The 16,447-nt window shown below is 36.5% G+C and overlaps 1 protein-coding gene across 3 annotated transcripts in view; it reads right to left on the reverse strand.

The window, feature by feature from the left end:
* Positions 1–16,447, reverse strand: part of BMPR1B (bone morphogenetic protein receptor type 1B) — a 448,166-nt gene that overhangs the window by 215,511 nt on the left and 216,208 nt on the right. For all 3 annotated transcript variants that reach the window (XM_018049153.1, XM_018049148.1, XM_018049150.1), the window contains one exon: positions 9,369–9,470. The gene's annotated coding sequence lies outside the window, so the exon portion shown is untranslated. The remainder of the gene's footprint in view (positions 1–9,368; positions 9,471–16,447) is intronic.

Consider the following 16,447-nt stretch of genomic DNA (forward strand, 5'->3'; position numbering starts at 1 on the left):
TTCATAATTTTAGGCTATTGTTAAATATATGTAGTATAAATCCAATTCTTATCACTGAAAATTCAATTATATGAAGCTTATTTCAAATTTGCCCCCGTCCCTTCTGTAAGAAGCCATATTATAAAGCTTTCTGCAGATAAATTTGTCCTCTAAGTATTAGATGCCTCACTCATAAAAATGAACCCTCACATCAAACTAAGTGATATCTGAACTAAGTGGCAAAATTGATAAAATTTAGAATTACAATTCCCTGACAAAGTCAAGATTTGACATTTTTACAAGCCACAATTTTTCTTTTTCACTAGGAATCTGAAAAATATTTTATATTCTTTCACTGATAACAAAGAAGCAGTCAACTCCCACTCCAAAAATAATTAGTGATGACAATGACAGTCTAAAAAATTGGAGTTTGTTGCTGAAAGGGTCATAAGAGATAACTCTAATATACTCATCAATATTCCATGGCAGCACTCACTTCTTTTAGCAAGGATTGTACATGATTAGTTGTGAAATCACGGTTCTCTTAAGAGCACAAATTTATAATGAGATAGGGAATTGTAAAGGATATTCTAAAAATTTCCCATCTCAAGAATTTTGATCTCTCTTGTTTAAAACATTCTGCATAATTTTACAAATCCCAGGAAAAGACATTATTCCAAGTTATTTATGTCTTTTTATGATAAAAATAGACACATGGAAGTTATATAATTTGTCACTGCAAACCACATTCATAAATTATTATTCAAAAAGAAAGTTTGATAAGGCAGAATACGTAAGGAACTTTTCAAGTAAGCCTGTAACAGTTAAATTTCTCTGTTAAAATGATTTATTTTTGCTTTATTATTATTTGGATTAGAAACAGATATTATTTTGCTACACATATATAACCCATAGATGTTTAATCAAAATATTTTTTCACATCATCACACTAGATTCTTACCTTTATAGTAAAAGCAAGCACTATTTTTTTATATTCAAGGAAAATATTACTTGATTTTCTGCTTAAAGGCTGGAAATAGAATGCTCAAATGCTGGAAAATCCAGTATTTTGGAAATAAAATTCAACTGAAGAGATTCTAGATCTACTGACACAAACTGCAAATCAATCTCTCATTAATTCCATGGACTTACACAGAACAAGAGGTAAAGAAAAACCTTTTGCCAGTGTGCTAAATGGTGGTCACCCCTGTTTCCCCCAGTTGTATTATGAAATGTTCCAAACAGGGGCCCATGTCATTACTAGATCTGTTAACAGTTTCACAGCTCAGAGTCTGGCTTCATTTGTTAAGCATCAAGCTACCCTATCACTTGTATAGAGCTGAAAAGGTTGTTATGGTTCATAATGTAAAACTCACAGAAGTGCACAGCTGCTGTTCATATTCTCAAGGAAGTCTGTTATAATAATGATGTCACGGAAAAAGGCTGGAATCTATTTCATGTACCAGACAGCCATTCAATTTCTCCAGTCAATACAGGTATACAGGTTGCACCATAAACACTGTGGTAGCATTACAATAAGTCAAAAAGTTCAATACACACACACACACAAAATCACTGAGGGCAGGTAATTAGGACCTATTTATAGTTCTGCCTTCAGAAGCTTCACTTACCACTGGGACTACCCCAAAAATACAAATGTCCCCATCTAACTGCCTGACACCCTATTGTGAATCACAGTACTTTGTAAAAATTACAATATAAATCATTAGGCTGTTGATGGACAGTATACAAGGTCATCTAAACAAACAATTTCTCTTTAGCTATGACCTGTATCTACATAGGGAGTGTGATGAATTAAATCCTGGCCTTCAGACAAATGCAAAGCAACAATGCATTATTAATGTTAAGAGCTAACCTATGAATTTAAAACCTGCTATCACTTGTTATGGCACAGAATGTCAAGCTTCAGACCATGGCCGAGAGAAGACACCATGTCGAAGTGCACTCTGGTTCCCGTATTTCAGTGTTCCTATACAACAAGACATACAAACCATCTTCCAAAAGTGACTTTTTAAAGTAATTTTAGAGATACATGAATATAAAATAGTTTCTACTTGATACATTTGTAGCATTTTAACGATTTTCATGAAACTACAAATTAAAGAAAAATTCTAAACATCAAAAGAACAAAAGATAACTACTAAAATTATTTAAATGCTCTTGAGATAAAAACAGAGCAGATGCCAAACATTGAAAAAGGCCTAAATTCTAGTTTAGGCCAAATGTGTCACTAAGTGCTTGTTTAATCTTAAACAGTTCATTTAACAGCACTCAATTTCAATTTCCTTTACTTTAAAAATTAAAACCACGAGAAATGACAGTATATAAAGTTCCATTTTCCCACATTAGTATTTTTCGACCGACAGGCATCAGGTATGGGAGGACCAAGCCTCTAAATGATGACCGCTCAACCATACTTGTTCATGCAGGGCACTGTCCTACACACGGAATACGTTAATTCATTTAACATTTAAGCAAACCTATGTGTTACATACTATTATTATTGCCCTCATTTAGAGAGATAAAGACAATAAATGAATTCATTTAATACTTAAACATATGTATTAAGCACTATTAGTATTATCCTCATTTAAAGGTAAAGACAAGTAGGGAAGAAGAGTAAAAATTCACATCCGTGCCAGATGATTCTAGGACCAGCTCTTTTCATGACCATACTTGGTTGTCCAGTCACTAAGCCGTGTCCTGACTGCATTATACTGAGATATTCTTTGGAATGAAGAGGTTTGGCTGTTTTAATTTTCTAATAATAAGGAAAAATAAAAATTTAAGAGTGGAAGGTTTGCTGACTGAAGATACTGCGCTGCTTTAGATCACAGCAACTCTACAATAGAGTACATATGCAAAGAAAGTATTAGATAATCCCTAGAGTTCCTAATTAGTTTTATTTCATCCACAAAATGCAAACATATTCTCAATATTACAAATAAGACCACATCATCTGCATGGACACACTATCCTATGCCTGTAGCTCTTAGGCGAAAATTCTTAACACCTGCTTATATTTGGAGTTGTATTCTGAAGCTAGAATTCAGTCCCATAATGGTATGCCATAAAGTGACAGCAACAATTAAATTTGATATTAGCTATAAGATGACATTTAAACATGGTATTTGTTGCATATAACTACAGCTTGAAAATGGAATGTTTCAAACATGATTATTTATAGCTGAAGGCAAACCCTACTTATCAGCATGAAAATGGTTTTGTTTAATTTACTACCTATTGAGACTTGTTTATTTGGTTGGTTAACAATAAGCAAGCAAAGAATAGTTTAATCTCAGTAGCACGAAACATAAATATTCATAAATTCTAAAGCTTAATGTCTTGACAAGAGTGTGAGATAGTCATAAAATTTCCTACACGTTCCCAGTCATTTATGATCATTAATCAGTTAACTTCACAGATAGAAAAGACCTTACATATTTTTTTTACTAAAGTGGTAAAATACAGAGTCTATGCCTCTATTTTAATAGGCCTCAATAGCTCTGAAATCTCTGAGAATTCAAACTGTTTCCTTGCATCTTCATGCAGCTACGAAAATAAAATTATTTGATGCTATTTCAATTCTTTCCTGCCACAACATAAATACACATGCCAAAGTATGCAAGATTAAAACAAAAATCCATTTATCAGCACCAGTGTGCACAAAAACCAACCCTAGTCCTCCCACTTTTTCTCCTTCTGAAGCAACAATGACAGGCAGGCAGACCTCAAATTAGACTTGCTTGTCTGGCTTCTAGTCCCTCGCCTATACCTAAGCACTCTGCAATCAGAGAACTCCTTTCACAGTAAATAGCCCCTATACAAGGTAAGTGTGGAAACAGCTTCTAAATCATTTGAAACATTTTGGGCACAGCTGGCAGAACACCTGTTGGAAGTAGATGAGTGATGTTTGAAACGCAAAACAATAGAAAGTAAAGGACTGTTCACACAACTTTCACTGCACACTTCAGACAACTTTAAATTTACTCAAGGACTTTGGTGAAAAAGCAACAAACTACAGTTAGGTTACCATTTTAATATTCTTCCTGAAAACAGAGATCAACCCACTGAAACTAAGCTCCCCAAAATGAATTGTTACTAGGTCAACAATCTCACACATGTGAGAAAGTCCTATAAAATGCTACTTTTTCTCTTTTTTTCAATTTCTTTACATTGCCCATACCATCTGCTAACTCTCACTATATTTTTTAACCTTTTTAAATGTCTAAATATATTTTACAGCTAAAAATGGAAAATATCTAGAAAGGAAATATTACCTTTAACTTTACTATTTTGAACTACTAAATGATTACTCAAAGTTTGTAACCAGCACTTTTTAGGTTTTTTTAGCACCTGTAGGAGAACCAGGGTGCACATTTCACAACTAAAATGTAGAAGGTACATAAAGAACCTAGTTGAATTTTGAAAGACTTTTCACCAAGACAAACAAAAAAATGGCTTCAATCATTCACATTTAAATATTCAAATGAAGTATCTGACTTTTTACCAATGAGAACTCATTTCTAACCAATCAACGAGCATTTATTGCATCCTTATAATGTACCTACTACCACGTACCTCAAAATTCAGATCAACTTTTCTGTATGGAGTTGGAAAAAACAGAAGCAGAGAAATCAGTTTTAAAAATCTGTGCTAAAATTCGTCATCTGAGGATAAAAGCCTTGGAGAGGATTGTGAAAGTGAGAATAAATGTTAGGGGTTACCTCTGGAGACCAACAGATTACAGTAACAGAGCTTGGTAATACTTCCAATTCAAGGTAAAGGAGAGGAACAAGTTTGGTGTGATTATGGTGGTCTTAGCGCATTGCTAACAATATGGCAAAGAAATGCAGAAATGAATGATAATCTAAGCTGACTAGCGATCCGGCGGCCTCACAGTGAACCAGCCTATAGATATTGTACAACTGAGTAAATACTACTTCTTCACAAGTTCAACAACTGTGACAAAGACAAAAAATCTTTAAGAACTTAAAACTCTGGCAAAACCACAGAAATTTTTATCACCAGGAATTATGACACGTTGAAAATATCATAAGCAATGTTGCAGAAGCCTGAATTTATAAGAAGTCAGGTGGAAAAATTAACCAGACCCAGTGTCCAATTGTATCTTGAACAATTCCTGCTTTGTTGGTTCATAAATGTTTGATTTTTACGTCACCATAATGATAACACCCACATGCATTAGTATTGCTGGCTTAGTTCCTAGACACACACAAAAAAGGGTGGGTAGTATTAATTTGTAATAGTATATAATTCAAAACAAACAACTCATGTTAAAGCAGTGACCACACCAACTAACTAGAATACTGTTGAAATTCGCCAGGTCCTTTCACGAATGCTGGATTCTTTCAACTGTGGCAAATGTATCCTAAAATGGTTTTGGCTTTAAAATGTGTTAAACCAAAACAAGATACTTTCCTAATTAATATCTGGAAAGTTATATCGAACTATGAAAATCAGGAAATATAACCACTAAACCTAAAAACTGGAAAATAACAAATGAGATTTTTCACCTCATATATACCAAAGTGTGTTAGCAACATACCACCTGTATGGATGGTTTCCATCAAGAAATTAAGAGAAAATAAGAAAGCTATGACTAGATAGCAAATGTTAGTTATCAGTTTGCTTTGGATCTCACTCTAAGTAATAAAGCTTATGAAATGTACAAACTTGACAATGTCAGGAAACTCATACTACACTAGTCCAGGAAAACTTTCCAAATGTGCAAGTACAGTGGACCCTCAGGCTGACTTTCAAACTGATATTTAAATTTTCATGACAACCTAATAACATCACAGACCACCAGCCTATCCAGAACTATTACTTCTATGTTGAAGAGTTCAGTTATTACCCTGATTTTAACTCATAGCGTTGGTTATTCCCTAATTATGAGAACCATAAAAATTATTCTAGAGGAAAGGAGAAATGAGGGAAAATCTCAAGTTTGCAGTTATAGTTCCTTGTGACTCACATACACAATTCTCAGTCTATCACTTTAAGTATCTGGTTCCATCATCAATTTCCATACTTTTGCTGAAAGTTGGTGATACCCAATTTAGGACGTCAGAGTCCTAAGAAATTTTATTCATCAAATGGAAAAGGGAACACAGTGACTAAAAGTCGAGTTTATGGAATCAGGTCTGGAGTCCTGGGTAAAGCTTAAAAACTTCTCTTTGCCCTGCTTCCCTTCCACAGAGGGCTGAGGTAGAAAAGAAAGTTAAAGTGATAGTCGCTTGGTGGGGACCAACTTTTTGCAACCCCATGGACCACAGCCCACCAGGCTCCTCTGTCCATGGAAATCTCCACGCAAGAATACTGGAGTGGGTTGCATTCCCTTCTCCATGGGACCTTCCCAGCCCAGGGATTGAACCTGGGTCTCCTGCATTGCAGGTGGATTAATTACCATCTGAGCCACCAGGGAAGCCCCATGCTTTACAGAGGGTTTGGCATATGGCAAATGTAGCTATTATTGTAGTTTGTATTTTGGTGCCTAAGAATCCACAGCATATTATCTCCTTATGTTTGAAAAGCTATCAATTCAACATACTCCAGTCCTAAATTCCAAAACCAAATAGAAACTTTTAAAAACCTAAGTGATTCTGGACTGGAATGGATATAAGTATTTCTTCATGTTTATCCCACTGAGCTGTGCTGCGCTTAGTCACTCAGTTGTGTCCAACTCTTTGCAGCCCTGTGGACTGCAGCCTGCCAGGCTCCTCTGTCCACAGGGATTCTCCAGGCAAGAATCCTGAAGTGGGTTGCCATGCCCTCCTCCAGGGGATCTTCCCAATCCAGGGATGCAAACCAGGTCTCCTGCATTGCAGGCATATTCTTTACCATCTGAGCTACCAGGAGGCCCTTATCCCACTAGATGACTACAACTAAAAATTTTGAACATCATCTACAAAAGGCACATAAAAAGACTATGAAAAGTACAGCGGAGATGACTAACCTTTGGACCCAAAGGGAAGAATATGGCTTTGAGTTTCCTAAATTTCTTACTGACTCACATATCCTAGACTAAGGCAGCATTATCTTCAGTGCACTCAGGGAATCAATATTCGAGTGAGAAATGTACAGTCATAGATTGTGGCTACAGATTTCAGCCTTTGCGGGCCTACTTAACCTACTTAATTATAGTTAGTTGCTCAGTCTGTGAACCTTCTGCACATTCCCACTGCACATTTCTCTTTCCTGACTGCCCCAAAAGATGGTGAGATGGTTTCTCTCCCATCAAACAGTCATGCCTGACTCAATTTAAACACCTGAAAACTAATGAATTCGGCTTATTTTTGTTCTCTGGTTTTCATTTTCCCCATACAGGTGGAGTGTGTTCTAGCCCTAACCTCTTTGATCCCAGGAAATACTGTTCACAAATATTGTTTAGAACCCAACCAAAGGGAGGTTTTACATTATTGTCATTATGAGATAATCCTGTCAGTTATTCCATTTCCTACCTGGGCATCTGGATTTAGGACTTCATTCAGCCCAGATTTTGCTTCATATGGATTAATCTCTTTCTAATGCATACACAGCATCCATCTCAACTTTCATTTCTTGTTCTAATTTCTACTTTATTTTTGGTCCTTTACAAAATAAAAACACTAAACATTTGCCTTTATAGTAAATGTACACAAACTATCTAAGACTTACTAAAAATAAGCTAGACAAAACATGCATAGGACTCAATCAAATAACTTTGCTCCTGCCTCAGACCATGTTCCAGTCTCAACTCCCTTACTATCCCATGATTCACTCATAACTTAAATTTGATCTTTGCCCTTCCTCCAAACTACCATGTGTATCATCCATGTATTTATATGCTATACTTTTAAAATAAAAATAATTCATCTGTATACTATGCTTTAGCTTGCTTTTCCTAATTATTTCATGTGTTTAAGTCTTGTCCACCAAACAAAATCACAAGCTTACTGAAAACAGGAACTAAACAATCATATTATTAAAATTTTTCCTTCACTATAAATAGCATGGTGCTACAACACAAAGCAGTTACCAATTTATTCATTCAGTGCATGACAAGTGAATCACTGCTAGTTAATGTGTATCCCTTCTGGGGATAAAGAGGAAAACAGAAGGCAGTATCTGTCCATAAAAGGTTTACTAAATACTGTGAGAGAGCCATGAAAACTTTTATATTGAGATTCAAAACAGAGATAGTCACAGCATTATGGGACAACAGATGGGAAGTTCCTAACTTCGCCAGGGAAAGAATCATGGACAAATCTTTCCTTTAAATAGGATCACGAAGATAAGTAAAAATGTGCCAAGCAAATAAGGAGTGAGAATGACATTCAACTAAGAGGAAACGGCACGTGCAAAAGAACAGAATCGTGAATGAACGAGCAAGCAGATAAACTGATGAACCATAAAAGATTCATAGGCTTTAAGTATAGAATTGGAAAAAGTAGTGCCAAGTGATGAAGACATATAAGGATCTGAGGAAGTTAAAGGGCCCTATATGTTACCGGATGTAATCCTGGAAGCATTAGAGGTCATGAAGAGAGAATGGTCAGTATTCCTTCTGCTGATGAAACGGCAGAGAGTTTGGAAAGGGATAAAGTAGATGGATCTGAGAAACTATTTTAAAATATAACTGAGAAACAGTGAGTATTTGAAATAAGGGATGCAGCAAATGGAATGACAATAAATGAAAGTAATATAATGTAATATGAATTATCATGAAACGATAACTGTATGAGAAGAGAGGAAGCCAAGAAAAGGTTCTGTGCAGCATTGACATTTAACATGAATCTTTACTGAAAGTCGAATCCATTCTCAGTTTGTGAATAAATATTTCTTCTATCTTGAAAACTTCAGTTTTCAGTGTATAAACAAGAAGAAACAGGTCAAGATTAGCATTGTAAAGCTTAAACTGGAAACCATGTTTATCTATCTACTGATCTTGGAATGTCTTTCAAACACTAAGTCTTCAGAGATAACAGAATTCCATCTCCCCCACCGACCCCCCCAACCTGTCAAAGTGAAGGCATAGCAAACATACCTGTTCATCAGGTTTTCTTTTGAAATGGGTACAAATAAAAGCAAGGCAGTAAATAGAGTTTATGTCGCTTTTTCTGTCTGGCCTCTATACAATTTGACTTCTTGCCTTCACCAGCCCCTCCCTTTGCCCCCTACCCCAGATTTCAGATTACTGCTTTAACACCTTAACTAACATTTATGTGACCTTGTTAGACATATGGCGAACTGCCTGTGCATAATTTACCACACAAATTCATCTTAAGGCTTTTTCCTTAAGTTCAATGATTTAGTTACTACGAGACGAACTATTGCGGCAAATCTGACTTGCTTTAGATACCAACCAGATAAACAGGCTGCTGATAACCAAAGTGTAGAACGTCCTTGATGATTTATGCACAATACATCCACTTCAGGTACATTCACGCTCTTGACCACGCTGAAACCTAGTAAATAAATAAATAATTCAATGTGATGTTCACACTACATTTCAACAACAATACCAACAACAACATGCATGTGAAATGTAAAACCTTCACTCTACTACTGGAGACAATATAACTTTAGAAAGGTAAAGCATTTTCCTCTCAAATCATAGGCCAGTATCTATATTGTTCATCCTCATACCCTGTGAGTATCTACTCTATCCATGCACTATGCCTACACTGAAAAGTATATGAAATCTTGCATCTTCCTGGTAAAGTGACTGCCAGTAACTGAAAGAGAACAGCATCTACCCAGAAGCTACCACCTCGTGGTTAAGTTCTCAGCTTTAGCATCGCCTCCCTGAGAGCTATTTTCTTTAATACTCTGGCTAAAATAGCACCTCACACATATTCCAGTCAAGGGCTCTATCCTTTCAGCTTGTTTTGCTGTGTACATAACAAATAGCCTTGTTGTGAGTTACATTGTTGCTGCTGCTGCTGCTGCTGCTAAATCACTTCAGTCATGTCCAACTCTGTGTGACCCCATAGACGACAGCCCGCGAGGCTCCCCCGTCCCTGGGATTCTCTAGGGAAGAATAGTGGAGTGGGTTGCCATTTCCTTCTCCAATGCATGAAAGTGAAAAGTCAAAGCGAAGTCGCTCAGTCGTGTCCGACTCTGAGCGACCCCATGGACAGCAGCCCACCAGGCTCCCCCGTCAATGGGATATTCCAGGCAAGAGTACTGGAGTGGGGTGAGTTACATTGTTACACTTAGTATTTACTTTGTGTGTGACTACTGCTACTGGACTGTGACCCTCAGCAGAGCCAGAAGCATCAGCCTTGTTCACCCCTTTAGAAGCAGTGTTTAGAATAGTGTCTGCCCTGTGTTCAACAAACATTTGGTGGCCTGATGAGTCCTTCCAAATCCACAAACCAACAAAATATTAAAACCCTGCTCTAAATAAAATCCTAACAGAAAAGGGCTTACTTGGTACCTCTGTGAGTTCACAAGACCCAGAGAGATGCATAACCAGACATTTTTGCTGTTTAGTCACTAAGTCATATCCGACTTTATGTGACTCCATGGACTGGGGTCACATGAGCCCATGCCAGGCTCCTCTGTCCATGCAATCTCCCAGGCAAGAATACTAGAGTAGGTTGCCATTTCCTACTCCAGGGGATCTTCCCAACCCAGGGATCGAACCCGTATCTCCATCATTGTAGGCAGATTCTTTTACCATGAGCCACCTGAGGAGCCTCCAACCAGACACTGACACTAATATAAACAGATTATTTTTCATTTCAGCTTCTATCCAGTGTGGACAATAAGAATTCAGTGGCAGTCAAATGTTACCTGTCCTTTGAATAATAAATAGTCAAATTATCTCTAAAATGAAGTAGGGAGAAAAGGAATATAAGGGAAAATAAAAGTAATCTTCTCACTGATAGAAGCATAAATAGCACAGTCAGGAATTAAAACACAAACACTTTTTTAAAATGTTATTCAAGCTTCAAGTTCCTATTTTTTTTTCTAAGAATGACTGTGGTTCTTATCTGAGCACACTACATTGCAATAGATAAAACAGAAAACGTGGTCTGTATAATTTGCTCCTCTGGAGGTCAGCAGCATGTTTGGATCAAGTAATGTGAGGGCTCTGCTTAATACCATTATAAAATATAAAAGAAGAAAACTGAGATAAGGTACACAGAATCTTGCAATATCTTACTTCTAAAATGTAATGGAAGAAAACACCATTTTCAAAATCTGTTTTCTAAAAGAACCCAGTATTAATCGCATGTTGATGTATAAAGCACACAAAAGTTGCATTTTTCTCTCCTTTGGATCCCAAACTCTTAGTTTTGGAAGTGTAGCCCATTGTACATAATTCCCAGGTCAGAGGTGCAGTAGACAAATTAATTAGTCTATTAAGTCTCAGTCGTATCCTGGCACTGATGTTTAGGTTAGCACCTTTAGCAACAAGTTTCTAATGCTTAACTATGCTGCCATTTGTTCCTGAGAGAAATTAGGAATGAAGGGGGCAAAAAAAAAAAAAAAAAAAAAACCATAGCTGGGAAAAGTTCCCACTGACCTAAAGGCAGAAACATGTATGTGAGTCAGGGGTAGACTGATGTATTCATAAAAAGGAGAAAAACACCAGTTGATTAGCTCTTGCTATTTTAAGTGATTAGGAGAAAAATAAATAGCTCCATGCAGAAGTAAATTTAAATAGCACTTAACACTCTACGAAATCAACCTAAAAAAGATGATAATTTGCTATGACTTAGCACTAAAGAGAAACCAATGATTTCATAAGACAAATCTCTGAAGCATTTCATGGGAAGATTAAATACTTGACTAAATATTTGTGGATGCTACAAATGACAGAAATGAACCAAATTGCATATTTGAAAAAAAACAGACCTGAGTCACAAAACACACACATGGGAAGAGGGAGAGGACAGGAGGAAGAGAGAAAATTATCAGTTATCTTTCATCTTACAGTCATTAGCTACTGCAAGGTATATCTAAAAGAAAAAAAAAATGTCAAACATAGTTCAAACTTCAGCAATAAAAGCAAAATTTGTTGATTATCATAGAGCACAATAGAATACCTTTACACTGTCTAGGAATTTTCTTTTCTCTTAAAATTTTCCTCTTTTATTCAATGGGGTTATGGTACAGTGGAACGTTTTCACAGCATCAATGATCCAGATGTGTGTAAGATATGAGGCTCTAAAAGTTGTTTTATGCAATAAGAACTGGGTGTCAAGACTGTCTCAGGTATTTGCGAACAGTAATGAGAAATGACACAGTTTACATAGACACTGTCATAACAAATATCTGTTACTTATTGGGCAATAGCACTATCTTAGAACCGGGATACATCTACACTAAAATGATGGTGATAACTAGACCATTTAAAATCCATCCAGAATGCTGATTACTGAAAAGTCAATCAGAGTAACTATGTCTCACATTTTCTAAATGTCCTATTATTTGGGCTCTATGAAAGCTTAGGTTCATCTAACGCTCCCCAATTACTGTGCTATTAAATCAAGGATTATTAAAATCTGTAGTTACATCTCTTGTAGTTTTTCTTCAGGAAATAATCAGATATATTCAAATAGAAAAGAATTCTAGAGGTAAAAAAAAAATGTTTATAATAGCAAAAAGCTAAAACAATGTAATGTCCAAAGGTAAGATAGTGAAATAAACTGTGATATGATGGAATATTAAGAAGTCATTGACTACCATGCTTTCAAAGTAAATTTAATGGCACAAAACATTTCCTAGATTACAGCAGGCACATACTGAAAAACTGTTAAAGGAAATAAAAATGCAGTGTACAAAACCTATACAAAAACTATATGCATAATTTGACTCCAGTTTTAATACATATGCACAGTCATACAAAAAAGAGAAAATAAGACATACCAACATGTTCCCAGAGGTTATCTTTGAGTAGTAGAACTAAACACAATTCTAATTACAAACGTATATTGCTTTTATAATTAGAAATGACAATACAGTAGCTACTACGATTGTTTGAGCCAAGCGGGCTGACCACAGTTGAAGATCATGTTCCTTGTGTAAGTCATCAGTACAACAAGGGGTGAGTCAGATCATTAAGTGATATCCTCAACCACTTCCTAGGACCCCACCTCTAAGCCCACAAACAAACTCCAGTAATATCTTTGTCCCAGGGATGGTTAATCCCTGTTCTTAAACTGTTTCATCTTAATATGTGTATTAATCAAAAGTCTACTTATCTGGGAGATGCATTGTAGAAATGCACAGTATTTATCTACAGCCTTGGAATTTCTTCTCTGAGGCCAAAAAGGAGAATGTGTTTGCGCGCGCGCGTGTGTGTGTGTGTGTGTGTGTGTGTGTACGCATTTGACAAACTCATCTCTTTATGATAAACTACACTAAACCTGCCTCAAATATGCAAACGAATATTTTTACAAGTACTGCTGAAAAGAATCCTATCCTTCAAACTGACAGTTACAGTTTCCCCCAAAAAATGTCATTTTAAAAGTAAGTTTTAAACAGCACTTTGAATCAACTCTGCCAACTTTTTAAAGTGTTTAAAAAGATGCAGTTACTCCCTAGATTCTGCTTAAGATATAAAATTATTTTATGGGCAAAGTCCATTCCAACATATCTCTTATTGACACATTTTTATACCATCATCTATGTCACCTCTAAGCATCTCCTTGTAAGTTTAATTTTCATCCTTATGAAATTAAAGCAAACTGCACTCCTTTGTGCTCTGTGTCTGTGGTTACTATGGTAGTGACTTGAATTGTGCACCTAGGATAACCCTATTTGGGGCAAAGGAGAGAAGCAAGAGACCAAAAGAATAGAGACTATGTTCGGGTAGTGGTCAGCACCTTTAAACAATCACTTTTCCCTTGGAACTGCCTTTGGCCAAAACCTATAAAACTATGACCTGACCCTTCAGCTTCCTGGCATAAAGTACTCAGCCTTATGATGTGGACACCACAGGAACTGGCAAGTTCAGCAACCCTTTCCCTTGTTCTTTAGAAGCATTAAATTTTAAATCTCCCATCCTCAAAATTTCCACCTCCAGCTCCCCCTAAATCTAGTCAGGGCCTGGTTCACAGGTTCTAAAGACCAGACGATGGAAATGCCACGTGGTGGCTGAAAGCCTTTGATGGAAACCAGATGAGATAGGACACGTTGCCCAGCACTTTAAAGTCTACAGCTCTCCTTCACTGTCTTTCAGGATCTCACAGAAGGTGACACATGGAAAAAACAGTTCGTGCAAAAATTTTGTACTTTTTCCACCTTCGTAGGTTATCTCAATTGTCAACAAGGGGATTTCCTTGAATATCTGCATCAAGTGAATCAGTGGTTTGAGGTATTTTTGAAGTTTTCCTCTCCTTAAACAATATCCTTTACAAAGAAAGGCCAGCTGATAATAGAAAAGCAGCAGATATGATTGGAGGGTGGACGATGCACGAGGGGTACAGAACTTCACCAGCCAGTCCACCTGCTCCTCAGTTTCCCCACAGGGCTCCTCAGACACCCCTCAGAAAGCTCAAGTCCTGAGGGACACAATTTGAAAACCAGTTAAGCAGATCCTGTCCTTGAAATCACCAGGTTAATTAATAATCACAGTGTTGACTATTCTAAAAGTCCATGACACATATTACTTAAAACTTTAAAAATCAGAAGAGGTAACTAATTTTTTCAACAATATTTTACTCCATTGTTATGAAGAAAATTATGTTACGAGATCATAAAAGTAACAGGCCCAAGTTCTTAAAAATGCATGATGTCCTTTTAAATTGCTTTAGAGGGAAAAAAAGCTGTTTCTTATAATTAGCTAATTAACTATAAAGCATAAAGTCATGTAAAATCTTGTTAGATAATAGAAATTATTGTAGTAGGCTCAGAAAGGAAAAGAAAATTAAGCTATGATCTTCATAATTTCCTAACCAGGCAAATAAGATGTCTAGAAACTTAATACAACCTGCCTCGCTTTTGTTGAGCCCTCATAAAACTGACAAAACAAAAGACAGACCAAAGTTTTACAGTCAATAAAAATGTTTTGTAAAGTACTCTGAATACCTTAAGTGTTACAGTAAGACCTCATTTCAAAGAAACATGGTTGAATGCCATGAAAATTAGTTTAATTCTATTATATATCCTCAAGAGACAGTCCCTTGAGAGATTAGCATTTAATGACTTCCTACTTAAAAACATTATATTTAATAGCTCATACCACACTACATTATAATTGTTTGTTGATGGCTTTTTAAAATTATTTGTACTTGTGAAACTCCTCACCACACAATGAGGTACTTGAGAACAGAATGCAGGTTTTATTGATCTTAGTGTGGTTACTCATTAATTCATTTAACGCTCATTGTATACCTATTAGTCATATGCTAAATACTTACAGTAAGTATATATGGAAAAAAAGCCAAAGGCCCCTATCTATCAATATTAAAAGGAAAGTGTAAGAAAGAAAGAGAAAACAAATGATTGCAATATATTGTCTTAAACGCTGTCCCACAGGAACACAAAGAAGTGACAGAGGCCTCAGCTGGGACATCAGGGACCAGTTCTGAAGACTACTGGGAGTTAACCCCAGAACATGTGATGAAACACGAGGCTTGAAGTTTTAAGCACACCATATATCAAGACCCTCCTATGTCATACTGAGGATTTTGTACTTTATGCTAGGAAATCATTTAAGAATATGTTTTAGAAAAGTCACTTTGACTACAAAACGGATACCAGAATGGAAGAAGCAAAACTGATTGCAGGGAGACCAATGAAAAGATGGTTATGATGATTTAGGTGAGAAATGATAAGAGTCCTCAACTAAGGCTGTAGTAATCAAAACAGAATGGTTCAGTTCAGTAGCTCAGTAGTGTCTGACTCTTTGCAACCCCATGAACTGCAGCACGCCAGGCTTCCCTGTCCATCACCAACTCCCGGAGCTTACTCAAACTCATGTCCGTTGAGTTGGTGATGCCATCCAACCATCTCATCCTCTGTCTCCCCTTCTCCTCCTGCTTTCAATCAATCCCAGCATCAGGGTCTTTTCCAATGAGTCAGTTCTTCACATCAGGTGGCCAAAGTATTAGAGTTTCAGATTCTTAATAGTCCTTCCAATGAATAGGACTGATTTCCTTTAGGATGGATGGTTGGATCTCCTTGCTGTCCAATGGACTCTCAAGAGTCTTCTGAAATACCACCATTCAAAATTATCAATTCTTGGTGCTCAGTTTTCTTTACAGTTCACATCTGTACATGACTACTGGTAAAACCATAGCTTTGACTAGACGGACCTTTGCTGGCAAAGTAATGACTCTGCTTTTTAATATGCTGTCTAGGTTGGTCATAGCTTTTCTTCCAAGGAACAAGCGTCTCTTAATTTCATGATTATGATGATTTAGGTGAGAAATGATAGAGTCCTCAACTAAGGTTGTAGCAATCAAAACAGAGAATGGTAGACACA

This window comes from Capra hircus, chromosome 6 (genome assembly GCF_001704415.2).
Source record: "Capra hircus breed San Clemente chromosome 6, ASM170441v1, whole genome shotgun sequence".
Taxonomy (NCBI): domain Eukaryota; kingdom Metazoa; phylum Chordata; class Mammalia; order Artiodactyla; family Bovidae; genus Capra; species Capra hircus.